We start from the raw sequence: 14,443 nt of genomic DNA, 5'->3' as shown, positions 1-14,443 counted from the left end.
TGACAAACGTGTAAGACCCAGGAATGATGCCAACTCATAGTGGTGCAAAACCAAGAGACAAAGAGAGACCAAGTCTTAGCAATGTTATTGGGAACTCTTGATCGGACTGTGCCTGAAGAAATTGTACCCCTAGACTTTTTAGTTATCTGAGCCTATATATATCTTCAGTAAGTAAATTTAAGTGTGAAAAAGTGCTATATAAATAATAGTCAGGAAAAGTCTATGCAGGGGTAGAATTTAGTTGACTCATACATAATACTAAACCATGTTGTCATGTGACTTTATCTCATTTCTCGAAAGGGGATATTAAAGACCTGCACAACCCAGTTAGCTGTACTCTTGTGAAGCTCAGTGAGATAATACATAGTCAACACAGTGATTCAAACCTAGGGTGTCTATCCGAGCACACAAGACTAAATCTTATTCCGTTTAGCCCCCAAAGTACTGGTAAGAGATTTTCTCATCACCATTCTTCTACTTGTCCTTGGGCCCCTCTTTGGTTATATGGATGTTCTGGGGTATAGATTTGGAGATGTTCTAGGAGTCCTGTAAAGTCATTCTTTCTGGTAGTCAGTCATCAATAAATTCCTCTACACTTATATAGTACCCTTTTTGTGGTCCTTAGCTGAATCCATTCCCTTATTTTTTCTTGGACCAAGGCATTTCTTTCACATCAGATTCCCAGGGCCCCATCTGATCATCAAAGTAACTTGTTCTGCGAATTCCCTCACAGGACTCTATTTTATCACATGAATCCTCCTTCCCACCCAAACTCTCTATTTTCATTTGCTTTCATAAAGACTTTGGTGGTCCATTAAACTCAGAGTTAGAATTAATATCAAACAAAAAACTAGTTTCATTTCTTTGAAGTCAAGGAAATCTCAAACTTCAAACACTCTTAGGAAGTGCGGAGAAATATATACATACTATCTTTCAAATGCACCGCAGAAAAGAAAGATGAGCAAAACAGTTATTTCTATGATAAATCAGGTTGCCTGCTCATATCCTGTCACATATGTGAAAGCGCTTGGGAAACTGAAAAGTGATCCAGAAATATAAAGGAATGTAAAAACTGAATCCCCCAAGACTTGGTGAATGTTACTCAAATATTCTTATTTAGTAATAGAAAATATCACTAAAGTTTCTTCATCCACATAAATCACAGGAATTATATTAGGTAAGTAATTAATCACACTTTGTGATTAATTAGACGAGCCCTTAATAATTATGTATAATTTTGCAGGTGAGCATCTTGGTTAACAAATATTAAATGTAGAACAATACTCATATATTACTCCCATTATACATATTAATTCTTTATCAACTTATTTAGAAACTAACTTATAAGATGAAGGCCCAAATAACATTAGACAGTTTCATTGCATTTTTTTTTGAGTGAGAATATACTGCTATCTTTAAAAAGAAAAAGTTGAACTGAAAAGATATGGAAAACAAAATATCCGTTTTTGCCGCAGATGTTAAAAATGGAATAATCAAATATAAAATGAAATGAAATAAATATTCATGAGTCATGATTCATCTCCCTCACTTGATAGGAAACTGATATGTCTCTATGGTAACAGTAAAACTGCTATCCGGGAATGAGCACTTCTGTGTGTATGTGTTTTCATGAGCATATAATTTCAGAAGCATGTGATTAGAAATAAGAAAGAGACTAAAATGAACTGCCGCTTGGATCAATTGAGGTAAAGGAAAACAATGGAACAAAAGAAAATTCTAAGAGGAGAGATGAAGAAATAATTGGGCGGTGAACAAAAAAACAAGTATTGATACAAAAAGGAAAGAGGACTTCATCCAAGGACAGGAATTGGATAGAATTCTCCATTACCAAAAATGTTGCTTCTCTTTCAAGTCTGTGAGGTAGAAAGGGAAGGTACAGGAACAGTGGTTGAATTGTTCAAGGTCACAGAGCTAACAGCAGGTGTTCAACTCTTTCTCGTGATATTAGAGAAGAATTTCATTGTGTCAGGGTTGCTGATTTGGGTCAGGAGAGGAGAAGCAATGGGATGAAGCGGTTAGATTTGTATAGGTTAGTAGGGCCACGCATGTTCCAGGTAGTGGGGTAAAGGCAAGGAGGCATTTTTCATACTTTGAATCTCTGAGGTAGTGTTGGGAAAATAGGGGCGTGGCAGGCTTTGGAATCATTAGGCAATGTAGGAGCCCTTTCATATCTTGCAGTAGAGGGCCCAGGAGAGATGACGGCAGCAGGGACTCTATCAGCTGAGGGAGAATAATCACAGCCTTTATGGAAGAGCAGGATTGGGTTGCTCTTCTGCTAATTTTCTCAGCCAACATCTTCAGATTTGAGGAACGGCCCAGGTCCCTTCACTGAGAAAATCCTCTACTGCAGGAATAAGGAATTCAAGAAGATCCATCCAAATTTTCTGGGGACTCAAGTCCCTGCTGATCTTTTTGTTATCACTGATGGTCCTAAAAGAATCAGGCAGCAGGTCTTGTTGTAGAGATGCGGAGTCCAACCTTGATGACTTGTTTTTTTTCCCTCACGTCACTAGCAAAGTGAAGAACTTTGCCCCAAGGTATATTGGTGTCTCAAAACCTGAATAGTTTTGCTTATTTCTTCCCTACATAAAAAAACAAAAACAAAAACAAGAACAAAACAAAACAAAACAAAACAAAACAAAAAAACCCTACACACATTACAGAGAAAGATTTCCTGAATTATTTAATAGCTTTTTTACTAAATTTAAATTTTTATTGAGTTATTACGTCTATGTTACTTTAAGATGAAATAATGCTTAAAATTTTATAAAAAAAATTACTGTTCAGAAATTGTGTGTTTGCACTTAATCCTCCTTTTTCACTTTAGGACTATCATATTCTATTGTTCTCAGTCCCTTCAGTCTAGAGTCCCTAAGGATCAGTTTCTCAGAGACTAAACATCTGGTTTTCCTGAGCACTTAGAAAGAGCCTTTAACCTTGCTTTGTAAGATGAGGATGGGGAAATAGGAAGAAGGATGTCTGATTACTCTATATACAGATTTTTCGACTAATTTCCAGCTCCGAACTCACTATAGCTAGTCAATATGCCTAGCGTCTCAAGTTCCAAATCTTCAGTGATCCATGAGGAAAAAGCTCACTTTTAAGCATTGGCTCAGACTGTGAGTTCTTAGGTTTCAACTTCCTTTTACCTTCTAGTTTAGTTGCCACCCCACTATTTGCCTTCCGCATATTAACACTTATTGACATTTTTCACTTACTCTCATCTCTGTTCATTTACTCTTTGTTTTTAGGATTTATACTTTTTTTTAAAAAAAAAAAAGCATTTACATTTTAATATTATTTCCATTGGGAGCAGAGATAAACACAATTGTCCATGTCTAACTAGAAAGAAGCCTTAACTGATGTTCTACATGCTATAACATGGAAAACTAGATGAGAAAAGCTGGGAGAAGTATTTAGGTAACTTATTTGCTAGATTTCTTGTCTCTGAGGCCCCTTGTGTTATGCGGCAGGCGGCATTCATCTCTCACTTTTCCATTACCAGTCATTTATTAGTCCTTAGACTCTGTGGCCAATCTTTTCCCTCACCTGGGGGGAAAACAGAAAGCTTGGATCAAATCTTTTTCATGCTCTCTAGAGCCAGGTACATCCAACTGCCTTCAAGTCCTCTCTGCCTGGAATTCCCAGAGACATTCAAAACTAAAATATTCCATGTTGGCTCACCTCCATCCAATGCAGCCCCCAACCTCTTCTCTTGCTTTATTTGCTACCTTAGCAAATGGTGTTACCATCCACCCACTTTTCCAAGACAGATACCTGGAACTTATCCACATCTCCTCTCTGTTTCACCCCCCTCCCTCCTTAGCATGCAAGTAATTCCTAACTCTTCCTATCCATTTACTCCCCCAGAGTTGCTCACCTCTCTCCTCTGTGCTCTTTGCTTCTACCTTTCCAGCCTCCATGTCATACTTAGGTTCCAGCAACAGCTTCTCCCAGCTAGGCTGTCTTTACACCTTTCCCATTCCAGTTGATTTTTCCACACTAAAGTCAGAGTGATCTTTCTAAAGCATAAATTTTATTTTTTTAATCTGCTTATTTGAAACTTTTATGTGGCTTTCCACTGTGCTCAAAATAAAGTACAAATTTCATGTCATGATCCAGTCCCCTGTTATCAAATGCCCAGCCTTACTTTTTTGGCATTTTTCCTCATCTAACTATACTCTAACCCTTCTTTTAGTTTCCTGAATGTGCCATGCTCTCTTTCGCTGCCGGGATTTTAACATGCATTTTTCTTCTCTTCCTGGAACATCATCTTTTCTTCCCCTTTCCAGCATAATCCAGAGAGCAGTTGTTAACGGTTATATAACTCTTATGTAATCTTCAAGACTACATTTAGAGGTCATTTTCTTCTCCAATGATTCCCTGATATCCCTTCATGCAAAAGTAGTTATTTTTCCCATGTATTTTCATTAACCTTCTGTTTATTCATTTTAGCACTTATCATCTTATGTTGAGTCTCTCCCAGCATACTGTAAATTTTTTCAAGGCAGGAACTGCATTTTATTTACTGTTGTATCCCTGATACCACAATTTTTAGCATTGTAATAGATCCACATAAATGTTTTTTAAATGGGTTAATGAGATAACGTAAGAACTTGGTTCAGTGGCATCCTCTTTGTTACCTGTCTTGTTCTGATCACATATTCCAATCCTGCTATCTGTCTATTTTTCTTTCTCTTTTTCCCTCCCTCTAGTTCTAGTTCTAATTATTTGCCCTCAGATTCAAGCTTCATTCTTTGGTTCTGGGTTCTTATCAGACCTCAGGACTAGGATCTGTCTTCTTGCTGAGATTTCAATTATACATTCATTATTCAGCACTGTTTATTTAAATAGTGCTGAATTTATTAACTATCTACAGTGAGTTAGGTATGGTGCTTATTCGAAGATAAAGCAGAGAACAAGATTGGCTTAGTCTCCACATTCACAGAACCAAGATTCTAATTGGAGAGAAGTAGAGGTATATAACTTGCTCTTTAGTTTCACAGATCTACAGATGGAGAAAAAAAAAAAAAAACGCTGTACTTAACTAATTACACCCAGGATTGTCATCATCACTTGCACCTGACTTGGATGAGGAGATGTTGACCTTTGATCTGATGTCGTTAGGATGCCATAAGAGGATGCTATAGTAGGAGTCTTGGGAGGGGGATGAATGTATTTTGCATGTGGAAGTGATGTAAATCATTGGGGCCAAAGGGCAGACTATGGAGGACTTCAGGATGGCCCCCATTATTCCTACCTCCTGGTGTTCACATCCTTGTATAATCACCTCCACTCAAGTGTAAGTAGGACCTGTGATTTGCTTCTAGGCAATCGAATTTGGAAAGGTGATAGGATGATATTCCCATGATCATGTTGTATAAAACTCCATCTTGCTGGCAGATTTATTCTAGATACTTCCTCCTTTGCTGGATTTGAAGAAGTGAGAGGCTATGTTAGGAAGCTCATATGGCAAGAAGCAGTCTCTAGGTGACAGCAAGAAGTTGAGACCTTCAGCCTTACGGTCACAAGGATATGAATTCTGCCAATAGACTAAGTGACCTCAGAAGTGAAGCTGAGTCAAGCCTCCAGATGTGACCCCAGTTCCAGCTGACATCCTTAATTGTAGCAGAGGATGGAGCTGAGCCTGCCTAGACTCCTAACCCACAGAAACTGTGAGATAACAAATGTATGTTGTTTTTAGCCAAATTTGTTCTGCAGCGTTAGAAAACTAACACAGGGAGACAGTAAGCAGATAAAAAGTTTGAATTATGTTGAAACATACAAAGGGAACAGATAAGGTACTATTATAGGAGGAAACTTTAGACAATGGTTACTTTAGAAGGAAGAATCAGGAAAGGTCTCTCTTGAGATGTTATGTTGGCAGAGACTCAAAGAATGAAGAGGAGCTAGATATCTTGGGGTGGAATAGAGGATAGAAAGATGTTTCAGCAGAGAAAATTTTTGGTGCAAATATGCTCTGAACTAGGAAACAACTTGACACATTGGAGGAATCAGAGTCCACTGTATAAGCAAGAAGGAGAGCGGTAGGCCCTGTGTGTAGATTTTTGGGGGCCAAGTAGTAAAGAATTTGAACTTCCTTTGTAATCCACTGGGAAGTCTTTGAAGGACTCTTAGCAGGAGAGTGACAAGATTTACCCTTTATCTACCCTGTGAAGAATGGATTAGAGTTGGGGCCTTTGAATAGGGCGACAATGGAAGCAGTATAGTCATCTACGAAGCTATTGCAGATGAGGGTTCATCATACATACCTCTCAGAGGTCGAGATGAGGACCAACTCTTCATCATGTGTGTAAGACCTTTCCTGGGGATCCCTGGGTGGCTCAGGGGTTGAGCGCCTGCCTTTGGTCCAGGGCATGATCCTGGAGTCCCAGGATTGAGTCCCCACGTCAGGCCCCCTGCATGGAGCCTGCTTCTCCCTCTGCCTGTGTCTCTGCCTCTCTCTCAATCTCTCTGTGTCTCTCATGAATAAATAAATAAAAATCTTAAAAAAAAAAAAAAAAAAAGACCTTTCCTGGTCTAGCTCCTGATTACCTCTCTACCTTTGACTCTTTTCCTCTAGTGAACTTCTGTCCCAGCACATACAAGAATTTCTGCAAGTTCTTGATGTCAGCACTCTCTGAAGTCTACAGGTTCTGACTGAACTGTTTTTATTTTCTATTGCATACAGTGCCCTTCATTTCATCCCTTCCCTCTGGGCAGCTCCCCAGGCCCTTGGGTATCTGCTGGGCCTGTCTGTCTATCCTGATGCTTCTTAAGGCCTAAACTCACTGAAATAACAATAAAAGAAAAAAGATGAAAAGAAACAAGGAAAACTAAAAATCATCTTGTAAAACATTTTGATAAAATTAATATTCAAGCCTTTTTTTTTTTTTTTGATTTGTCAATTTCTCTGTTATTTTGACCCCTTCTCCTTGTGGTGAATTCTGAATATCCCTATTTATCATTTTTAGTAAAAAGCGAGAGAAAGTGGAACAGCCTGTGTGCCAAAAAAAGAGGGGGAAAGCCCTGTAATTGATCACATTTACATTCCTAGAAAGAACACATTTGCAATTCCACCTGCCCTCTGGAACATGAGAAATGAAAAGAATAAACAACTCACTGATGTACATCTACAAGGGCTATTTTGTTTCTCATTTTGTTCAGCATATTTCAGGGCTTCTGAGGAATGGATATAAACTAACATGGGGTGAATAACCATATATAACAGTTTTTATTGAAATAGACAATAAAATGGCCATCTTTAAAGAGAAATAAAAGCAATCCATATTTCTATCCATATTTTTAATTCACTTGATTTTTTTTTTTTTTTTTTGGAAATAATATAAGAAATATCTTTACTTTTTGTTTTTTTTTTTTTTTTTTTTTTTTTTAGTATTGAGTTTCACAGATGGTGGCACCCAGTCACTGCGAGGCAGTTATTATGCTGTGGTGATCTGGAAATGTTTTCCTTTGTCAGAATGTTCCAGACTCTTAATCACAGTACTCACAGCCCTTCCCAATGGATCCAATCTAACTGTCCAACTCCTTGAGGCTCTATACTCATTTTTGCCTAATCCCTGGAATCTAGCAACACCAGACCACTTACTATTTATTCCCTCTAATATATCATCCCTTGTCAGGCTTACGATTTACCTAATCTTATTTAAAATGCAGATGATGACTTAGTAGATCTAGAAAAAAGCCAGAGATTTGACATTGCTAACAACCTCTCCGGTGCTGCTGGTGCTACTAGTTTGTATGACATATTTTCCATAGCAGGCGTTAAGTAGCCTAACTATTTTTATTTCTGATCATGCCCTCCAGCCTCGTGGGTTCCTTCTACATGGAGACTCTAGCCATGGGATAACACCGACTCATTCTTGTGTCTTTAGGCCATATCTCACCTCTTTAAATGAAATATTTTTCCTTCCTACTCTAATGACATTACAGGCTTACAAAGCCCTTATCAGGCTTACAAAGGCAATGTCTCAATCCCTTTTCCTAGCACTTTCCTCATGCTTACTCCCACGCTGGTCTTTATCTACCTGCAACATGCCAAACATGAGTTAGTTCTGGAGGATTTTTTTTTAAATTGCTCTTCCCGTCACATGTCCTCATAGCTTGGTCCCTCATTTTATTTAGGCCTTTGATCCCTTCCTCAAAGAGGCCACTGCATGAGTTGACCCCTATGTACAGCTGCCTGGGTAAGATCAAAATGGAGGCTGAACTCCAGTCTCTGTTTGGTGTGTGAGGCTAGAGTAATGTGGTAGCAGAGGGCAGGAGACGTAGACAGACAAATCAGAAAACTCTTGCAGTGAGCCAAATGTGAGAAAATGAGGACTGAGGTGATTGCCATGGAAACAGTGAGCCTTGCCGGTGCCCAGGAAGGGCTGCATACACCTGGAGAAGGTCTGCCTTTCTCTAGCGTGCCCCCAAATGCAATTTGTCCAGCTCTCAGAGTGGTCTTCCTTGACCACTCAATTTTAAATAGCAACCCACTGACTATTTCTGTCCCCTTTCTCTGTCAATTTTCTTCCCCAAATGATGACTCAGAGATTTTATTATATATCCTATTGATTTGTTTTTGTTGTTCGTCTTTGCAACTTTGATTGTCAGCTCAGTGAAGGAAGAGGCTTTTTCTCCTTTGTTTACTGGAATATACCAGTGCCTAGAACAGCATATGGTATAAAATAAGCGTTCGTATACATATTAATTGAATTAATCAGTGAGTGAATACTCCGAGCTTCCATAAAACATAGAATAGGGAAGTATGAGGCAGATACAGGCTCAAGTCTCAACTTGTCTACTTGCTAGCTATGTGAAATTAGGCAAGTTACTCATCTTCTTTGGAAATGTTTCCTCATCTTCCAATGGGAATAATGGTAATGCATGAGTCATTGGAGAGTGACATGGATGATATAAGATAATAAATGTAAATTTCTTAATTTATTACCTGGTATCTCGCATTTATCACACCTTATCACAGCTGTTTACTTTTTGTTTTTCCCCTTGGCTGTGAGCTCCATGAGAGCTCTTGTTACAGTACTTCTTAGGAAAACCCATTTTCAATAACTCATTCATAAATATTGTTGATTAAGTGACTACTCTGTGCCAGGTACTTTGCTCTAACCGGGGAGACTCAACAAAGAATGCAGGCATGGACCACAGGTAGCTTCTGTGAAGTGAAGGAGAGAGATATAAAAAAACAAACAAACATGAAAACTTCTATAGCTTGTAATATGTGAGAAATAAATAAACAGAGAACTGTCATAGTATGACCATAAAGGAAATCATTGTTTTACATTTTCTTGGTTTGGGCTCAGGTCATGATCTCATGGGTTTGAGATGAAGCCCCGAATTGGGCTCCGTACGGAGAGGGGAGTCTCCTTAAAGATTCTCTCCGCATCCACACATATGCTCTCACTCTCTCAAATAAATTATTTTTTTAAAAAAGAAAATAGATTATTTTAAAAACTCATGCTATAAACCATCTCTGGCATTGAGTCATTCAATGACCACTCTTTATATATGAGCTGACCAATTTTCATCCATCTTTCTTCTCCAGACTAATTCTGTTAAATATTATTGAAATGACCTAAAATATTAGAGGATTTTTTGATGAAATGTTCAAAATGGAAAGTGAATTATAGTGTTATTCCTTAAGAAGTGAGGAACTTCCACCAATGCAATAAATATGCAATTTAAAAAATGTTTTTCTTAAATATTATACCATTTGATACAACAAAAATAAATTTAGATTTACTTACTCCTTGGGAGCGATACAATGAGCAAAAATATCTTATAGCATTCATCAGTTCTATTTTTAGCAACATAACTTCTCCTTATTTGTCTTCAGTTTTGGAGTACATGTTATATACATATTAATCTATGCATTCATAGTTGAATGATGCCATTGACTATTAGCGTAATTCATTTATAAAAAAAGAAATGTTTAAAACACTGTACTACCCTTAATAGCAGTTGAAACAGTTGCTCATTTAGAGTGGCATATCAACTCTGTTTTGCTCTCAGCATTTAATGAGAGAAAGTCATTTGAATCACTTTCATCAGCCTGAAGCCTGAATTTCCAAATGTTGCATATAAGTGTTCATCGTATTTGTGTTTCATTCTGGTAGAGATGTTCTTCTAATGGATTTTGCCTGCAGCTGGTGGTATTCATTGAGCAATGGTGGAAATCAATTAAATTATCCTTTTTTCCCCTATAAAAATGATTTAATAAATGTACACATTTTTAAAAGGAAATATATTTTAATATTAACGTATAATTGAACTTGAATCTACACTCAATCTATTCTTAATAACTGGATCATTCTTCAGGAAGGGAGATGCAATGATTTCACCAGGTATGATAGATAAAATTTCATTTAGGCCAATTCATTTGCTGTAACGAAGAATTTTAATTGTTTGGCACATTCAAAATCTTCCATTGCTTAAGGCCGCAGTTAGAAATAAGGCCATGGAAATTTATTTTTTCTTTTTCCTCCCCAAAGAATGCTATATTGTCTTGGTACGTTATAGGTTTAGCAAGAAAGAATAAAAGGAACGGATACAAGAAACTGTAGTCTTGTAATGCTATAATTTTTTTATTTATAGGTTGCAAATACAACGGACTTTTCCACGATAAATGAAAATTATTGCTCTAGACAGTGCCTACCAAAAAGAAATCCAAAAGTTATGAATAGTTTAAACAGTCATTTTCTAAAATGTTCTGTTGAATCATATGAATATGAGCCTCATTAGAAAAAATGCTGAAGGATTTTTGCCTCATAACTTTTGATTCACATGAAATCACATTTGCCTCATTTGTCAAATCTATTTAAAATGCAGTAATTTTTTCATATTATTGATTTTGATAGGCTAACATTAGAGAATCAGGGTAATAGGATTAAATTCTTGTATGATTATAGCAATTCAGCGAAAGCATGTCATATAAGGCACTTCATGTATATTGTCCAAATCATACTTTAATGCATTTTGTAACATAAATAATTTGCCTCTTAGAGTCTCCTATTTCAGCCCATTCTGCATGTTTTTTTTTTTTATTAGACATCACTTTCATTGTTATTCCTCTTCTTCAGAACCATTCATTTATTAATTTGTTTAAGCAACAACCATCTATTAAGTGCCTGCTGTGTGCTGGGCATTGAGATGAATGCTGGGGATTCAAAACCACATGTAATACATTTCCTGTCTTTCCAGGGCTTCCATATTTAGTGAGGGACATAAATAGGTGAAAAATCATTGGATTTAATGGAAGAAGTGCTACATTTTTCTGACTAAGATCTATGGGAGGAGGATGCTTTACTTTCTCTAAAGAAGCTGTCTTAGGGTAGAAAATATTTCAGCTGAAATTTGAAGGATACATGAGACGTGTAATGAAGTCAAGCAGAATAAGCATTATACCAGTAGCAGGGGAATGTTAAAAAGCATCAAAAAGAAAAAGTTGTGTTTTACTGATTTCAGAATTCTTCACTTAGTTTTTATAGCCCTCTGCATACTGGCCCATTTTTTGATCCAACCCTAATTCCTGTTTCCCAATAGTCAACTTTTGCTCAATAAATATTCTTCATAGGTGCTCTGCATTTGCCACTTTTTATTTCAGGCTCCATGTACTTGATCAGGTAACTTGCCTTTATGATGCCTTCTAATCAAACTTCTCCCTAAGGACAAACTCAGGCCTCACTTTCCCATTAAAGCCTTTCATATACAATTGTACCTTTACTGAACTTCCTTATTAGGGATCACTTTTGCACTCAAGGCAAGCACCTCTTAAATTAACACATAAGTAGGGACGACTGGGTAGTTCAGCTGTTGAGCATCTGCCTTCGGTTTAGGGCGTAATCCCAGGTCTGGGAATCAAGTTCCACATCGGGCTCCCTGTGAGAATCCTGCTTCTTCCTCTGTCTGAGTCTCTGTGTCTCTCATGAATAAATAAATAAAATCTTTAAACAAAAATTTAATACATAACTAATATTTCTCATTCATTTTTTTCTGAGTAACTTGGGGAAGAGCATTGTTTTGATTTGTATCCTGGTGATGATTCTTTTTAATATACAGCCTTGGGTATGTATTAGCTTTCCTTGTAAAATGGAGATAATAAAACATATTTTGAAAGGTGTTTATGAGGATAAAAAGAAATAGGAACATTGAAAATGCTGTTGGCCATGCAGGGCTGGAATCACATAGAAACCCTGGGAAATATAGGTGGATAATCTTTATACAATATAAAGAAATGTATACAAATGTGGATCAAAATGAGAGAGATCAAAATGAGATAAAAAGACAGTACAGTGAAACAATAGGTATTCTTTTCTTGGATTGTGTTGAATATTTCAGTGACATAGAGAACACTGAGGAACTAGAGACAAGGAATTAATTAAGGGAATCTCTAGTAGGTTAGTAATTACAGGTAAAAGGCTTTGTGCAAAGTGAGATAGGATGTATGATCTAGGACGTTGGGTATTTTCTATGTGTCAGTATTTTCTGGTATAAGCACTCCAGTGTATACATCATCCAAACCCTACCATGATTTTATCTTATTATCACTTTCATTTCATATCTATGGTAACTGAGGCACAAAAAATTGGGTGGAAAAAAAATAAAAGTTGAATAACTTGCTCAAGATTATGCACTTAGTACACAGTATACCAGGATTCAAACCATAGGCTAGTCTCCTAATTCTGCAGAATAACTACAACTGCCCCTAGTGCATAGAATTCATTTGGAGGAAGGTAGTTAGTGAACATATAAGAATCTTGCAGAGTTGGCAAACATAAATTCTGGCTTATTAAAGTCCCAAATTATGAGCCTCTCGGTAAGCAAAATTATATTACCAAACCAAATAAGCTCTGTGAAGCAAAGGATAAACTATATTCAAAGTCCTAACACACTGAAAGTGTTAGAGATAATGGAGTGGGGTTCTATTAAGGATGATATTAAAGTCTCTGAGGAAGATATGTGGAAGGAAAGTGAGGTAAAAAGGAAGGAGGAAGGTGAGGTAAAATAATACATATTAACATCCTAACATATTAAGAATTTAGTCCAAAATTCCAACAAAGACTCTAAATGGGTGAGGCTTGAGCACATGGAAAGCTCCATTTCCCTATGTTTCATAGCCATCAATTCCTTGCTACCTAAGAGTCTGGAATGTCTGCCTTGGTTCTTCCCTCCATGTCCAGTCTGAGATTAGAAACCAGTCTCATCTGGGGTTCTAACCCCATCTCTGTAAACTATGACCTCCATAGCATTCTAGAGGCCACTCAATCCAGCTCCCTATTTATATGCTTGTATGTGGAGCAAAGGGGAGAAGGAGGGTGGTTTCATTAGAAGGAAGGGCTTTTTCTGTGTCTTAGACGTGACAGGGCAGGAGTAGTCACTCAATGAATTTCATCCCTTCCCTCATGTTCTTCTCCTTTGACTGGATTATAAACAATTTAAATGTACTATATGCCTTCATATGCTTCATAGTTTTTAGGCAACCTAACTTAGTGGTTAATAGCAGAAATTTTGGTATCAGGTGAACCACACTTGAGTCCTCTCTGCTACTCCCTGTGATTTAAGCAGTTATTTAATTGCTCCACAGCCTGTTTCACTTGTACAATAGGGATTGTAATAGTACTTTCCTCTTAGACTTTTTATGAGATTCAAACTAAAAATTATGTGAAAAAACACTGGTGTCTATACCTTGGTAACCCCTTAGTAGAAATTACCTATTACTATTATTATTATTAACCATCAAGATTATGCTCAAGAAATGTTTTTTGAGCTCAGTTGCTGATTTATTGTCTCCTATGTTAAACAGCTGTCATTGCAAATTTGCAGTCAATTTAGTCTGTAAAACAGCAAGAAGAGACATTAGGATTATTCAATAATAAAGTGAGAATAAATGCACATATCGTCTTGCATTCCAAGGCCAACTTCTTTTATTCATACTTTGCTCACAGACGTGTCTTGGGGTTAAATATATATGATAATTTTACTCCAGTTCAAATATGAAATTACTTTAGAATTTAAATAAATTTGTTCTGTCTTCTGAATATCTTCAGACCAGAACGACACAGCAGGGTAGAGAGGTAAATTTAGAGGTTATCTCTACATGACAGTAAAAGTGGTCACTGATAGCTAAGAAAATAATAATAAAGTGGAAATGCTCATAAAGTTAATATCATTGTGAGCCTCCTATGTGGTTTAAATGTTATATGAATTAATCAACTACCTCCTTGAAATCTCCACTCACATGTCTCAGAGGCATCTTGAGCTTAGCATCTCCTAACTAAACCCTTGTGGCCTTTTCCACTCCCGACTTGTTTGTCTCTCAAGGCTTTCTACTAGTAGTAAATCATGGCCTAAATGTTAAAGACAAAACTTGACTCCCTTTCTCCCTAATTCCACCTTGCCT

The 14,443-nt window shown here is 37.1% G+C and overlaps 1 long non-coding RNA gene across 1 annotated transcript in view; it reads left to right on the top strand.

The window, feature by feature from the left end:
- LOC112650750 (uncharacterized) overlaps positions 1–14,443 on the top strand; it is a 103,555-nt gene that overhangs the window by 61,959 nt on the left and 27,153 nt on the right. The window lies entirely within an intron of this gene.

Source organism: Canis lupus, chromosome 29 (genome assembly GCF_003254725.2).
Source record: "Canis lupus dingo isolate Sandy chromosome 29, ASM325472v2, whole genome shotgun sequence".
In the NCBI taxonomy this organism is placed as follows: Eukaryota; Metazoa; Chordata; class Mammalia; order Carnivora; family Canidae; genus Canis; species Canis lupus.
This window is presented reverse-complemented; position numbering and strand designations above follow the sequence as displayed.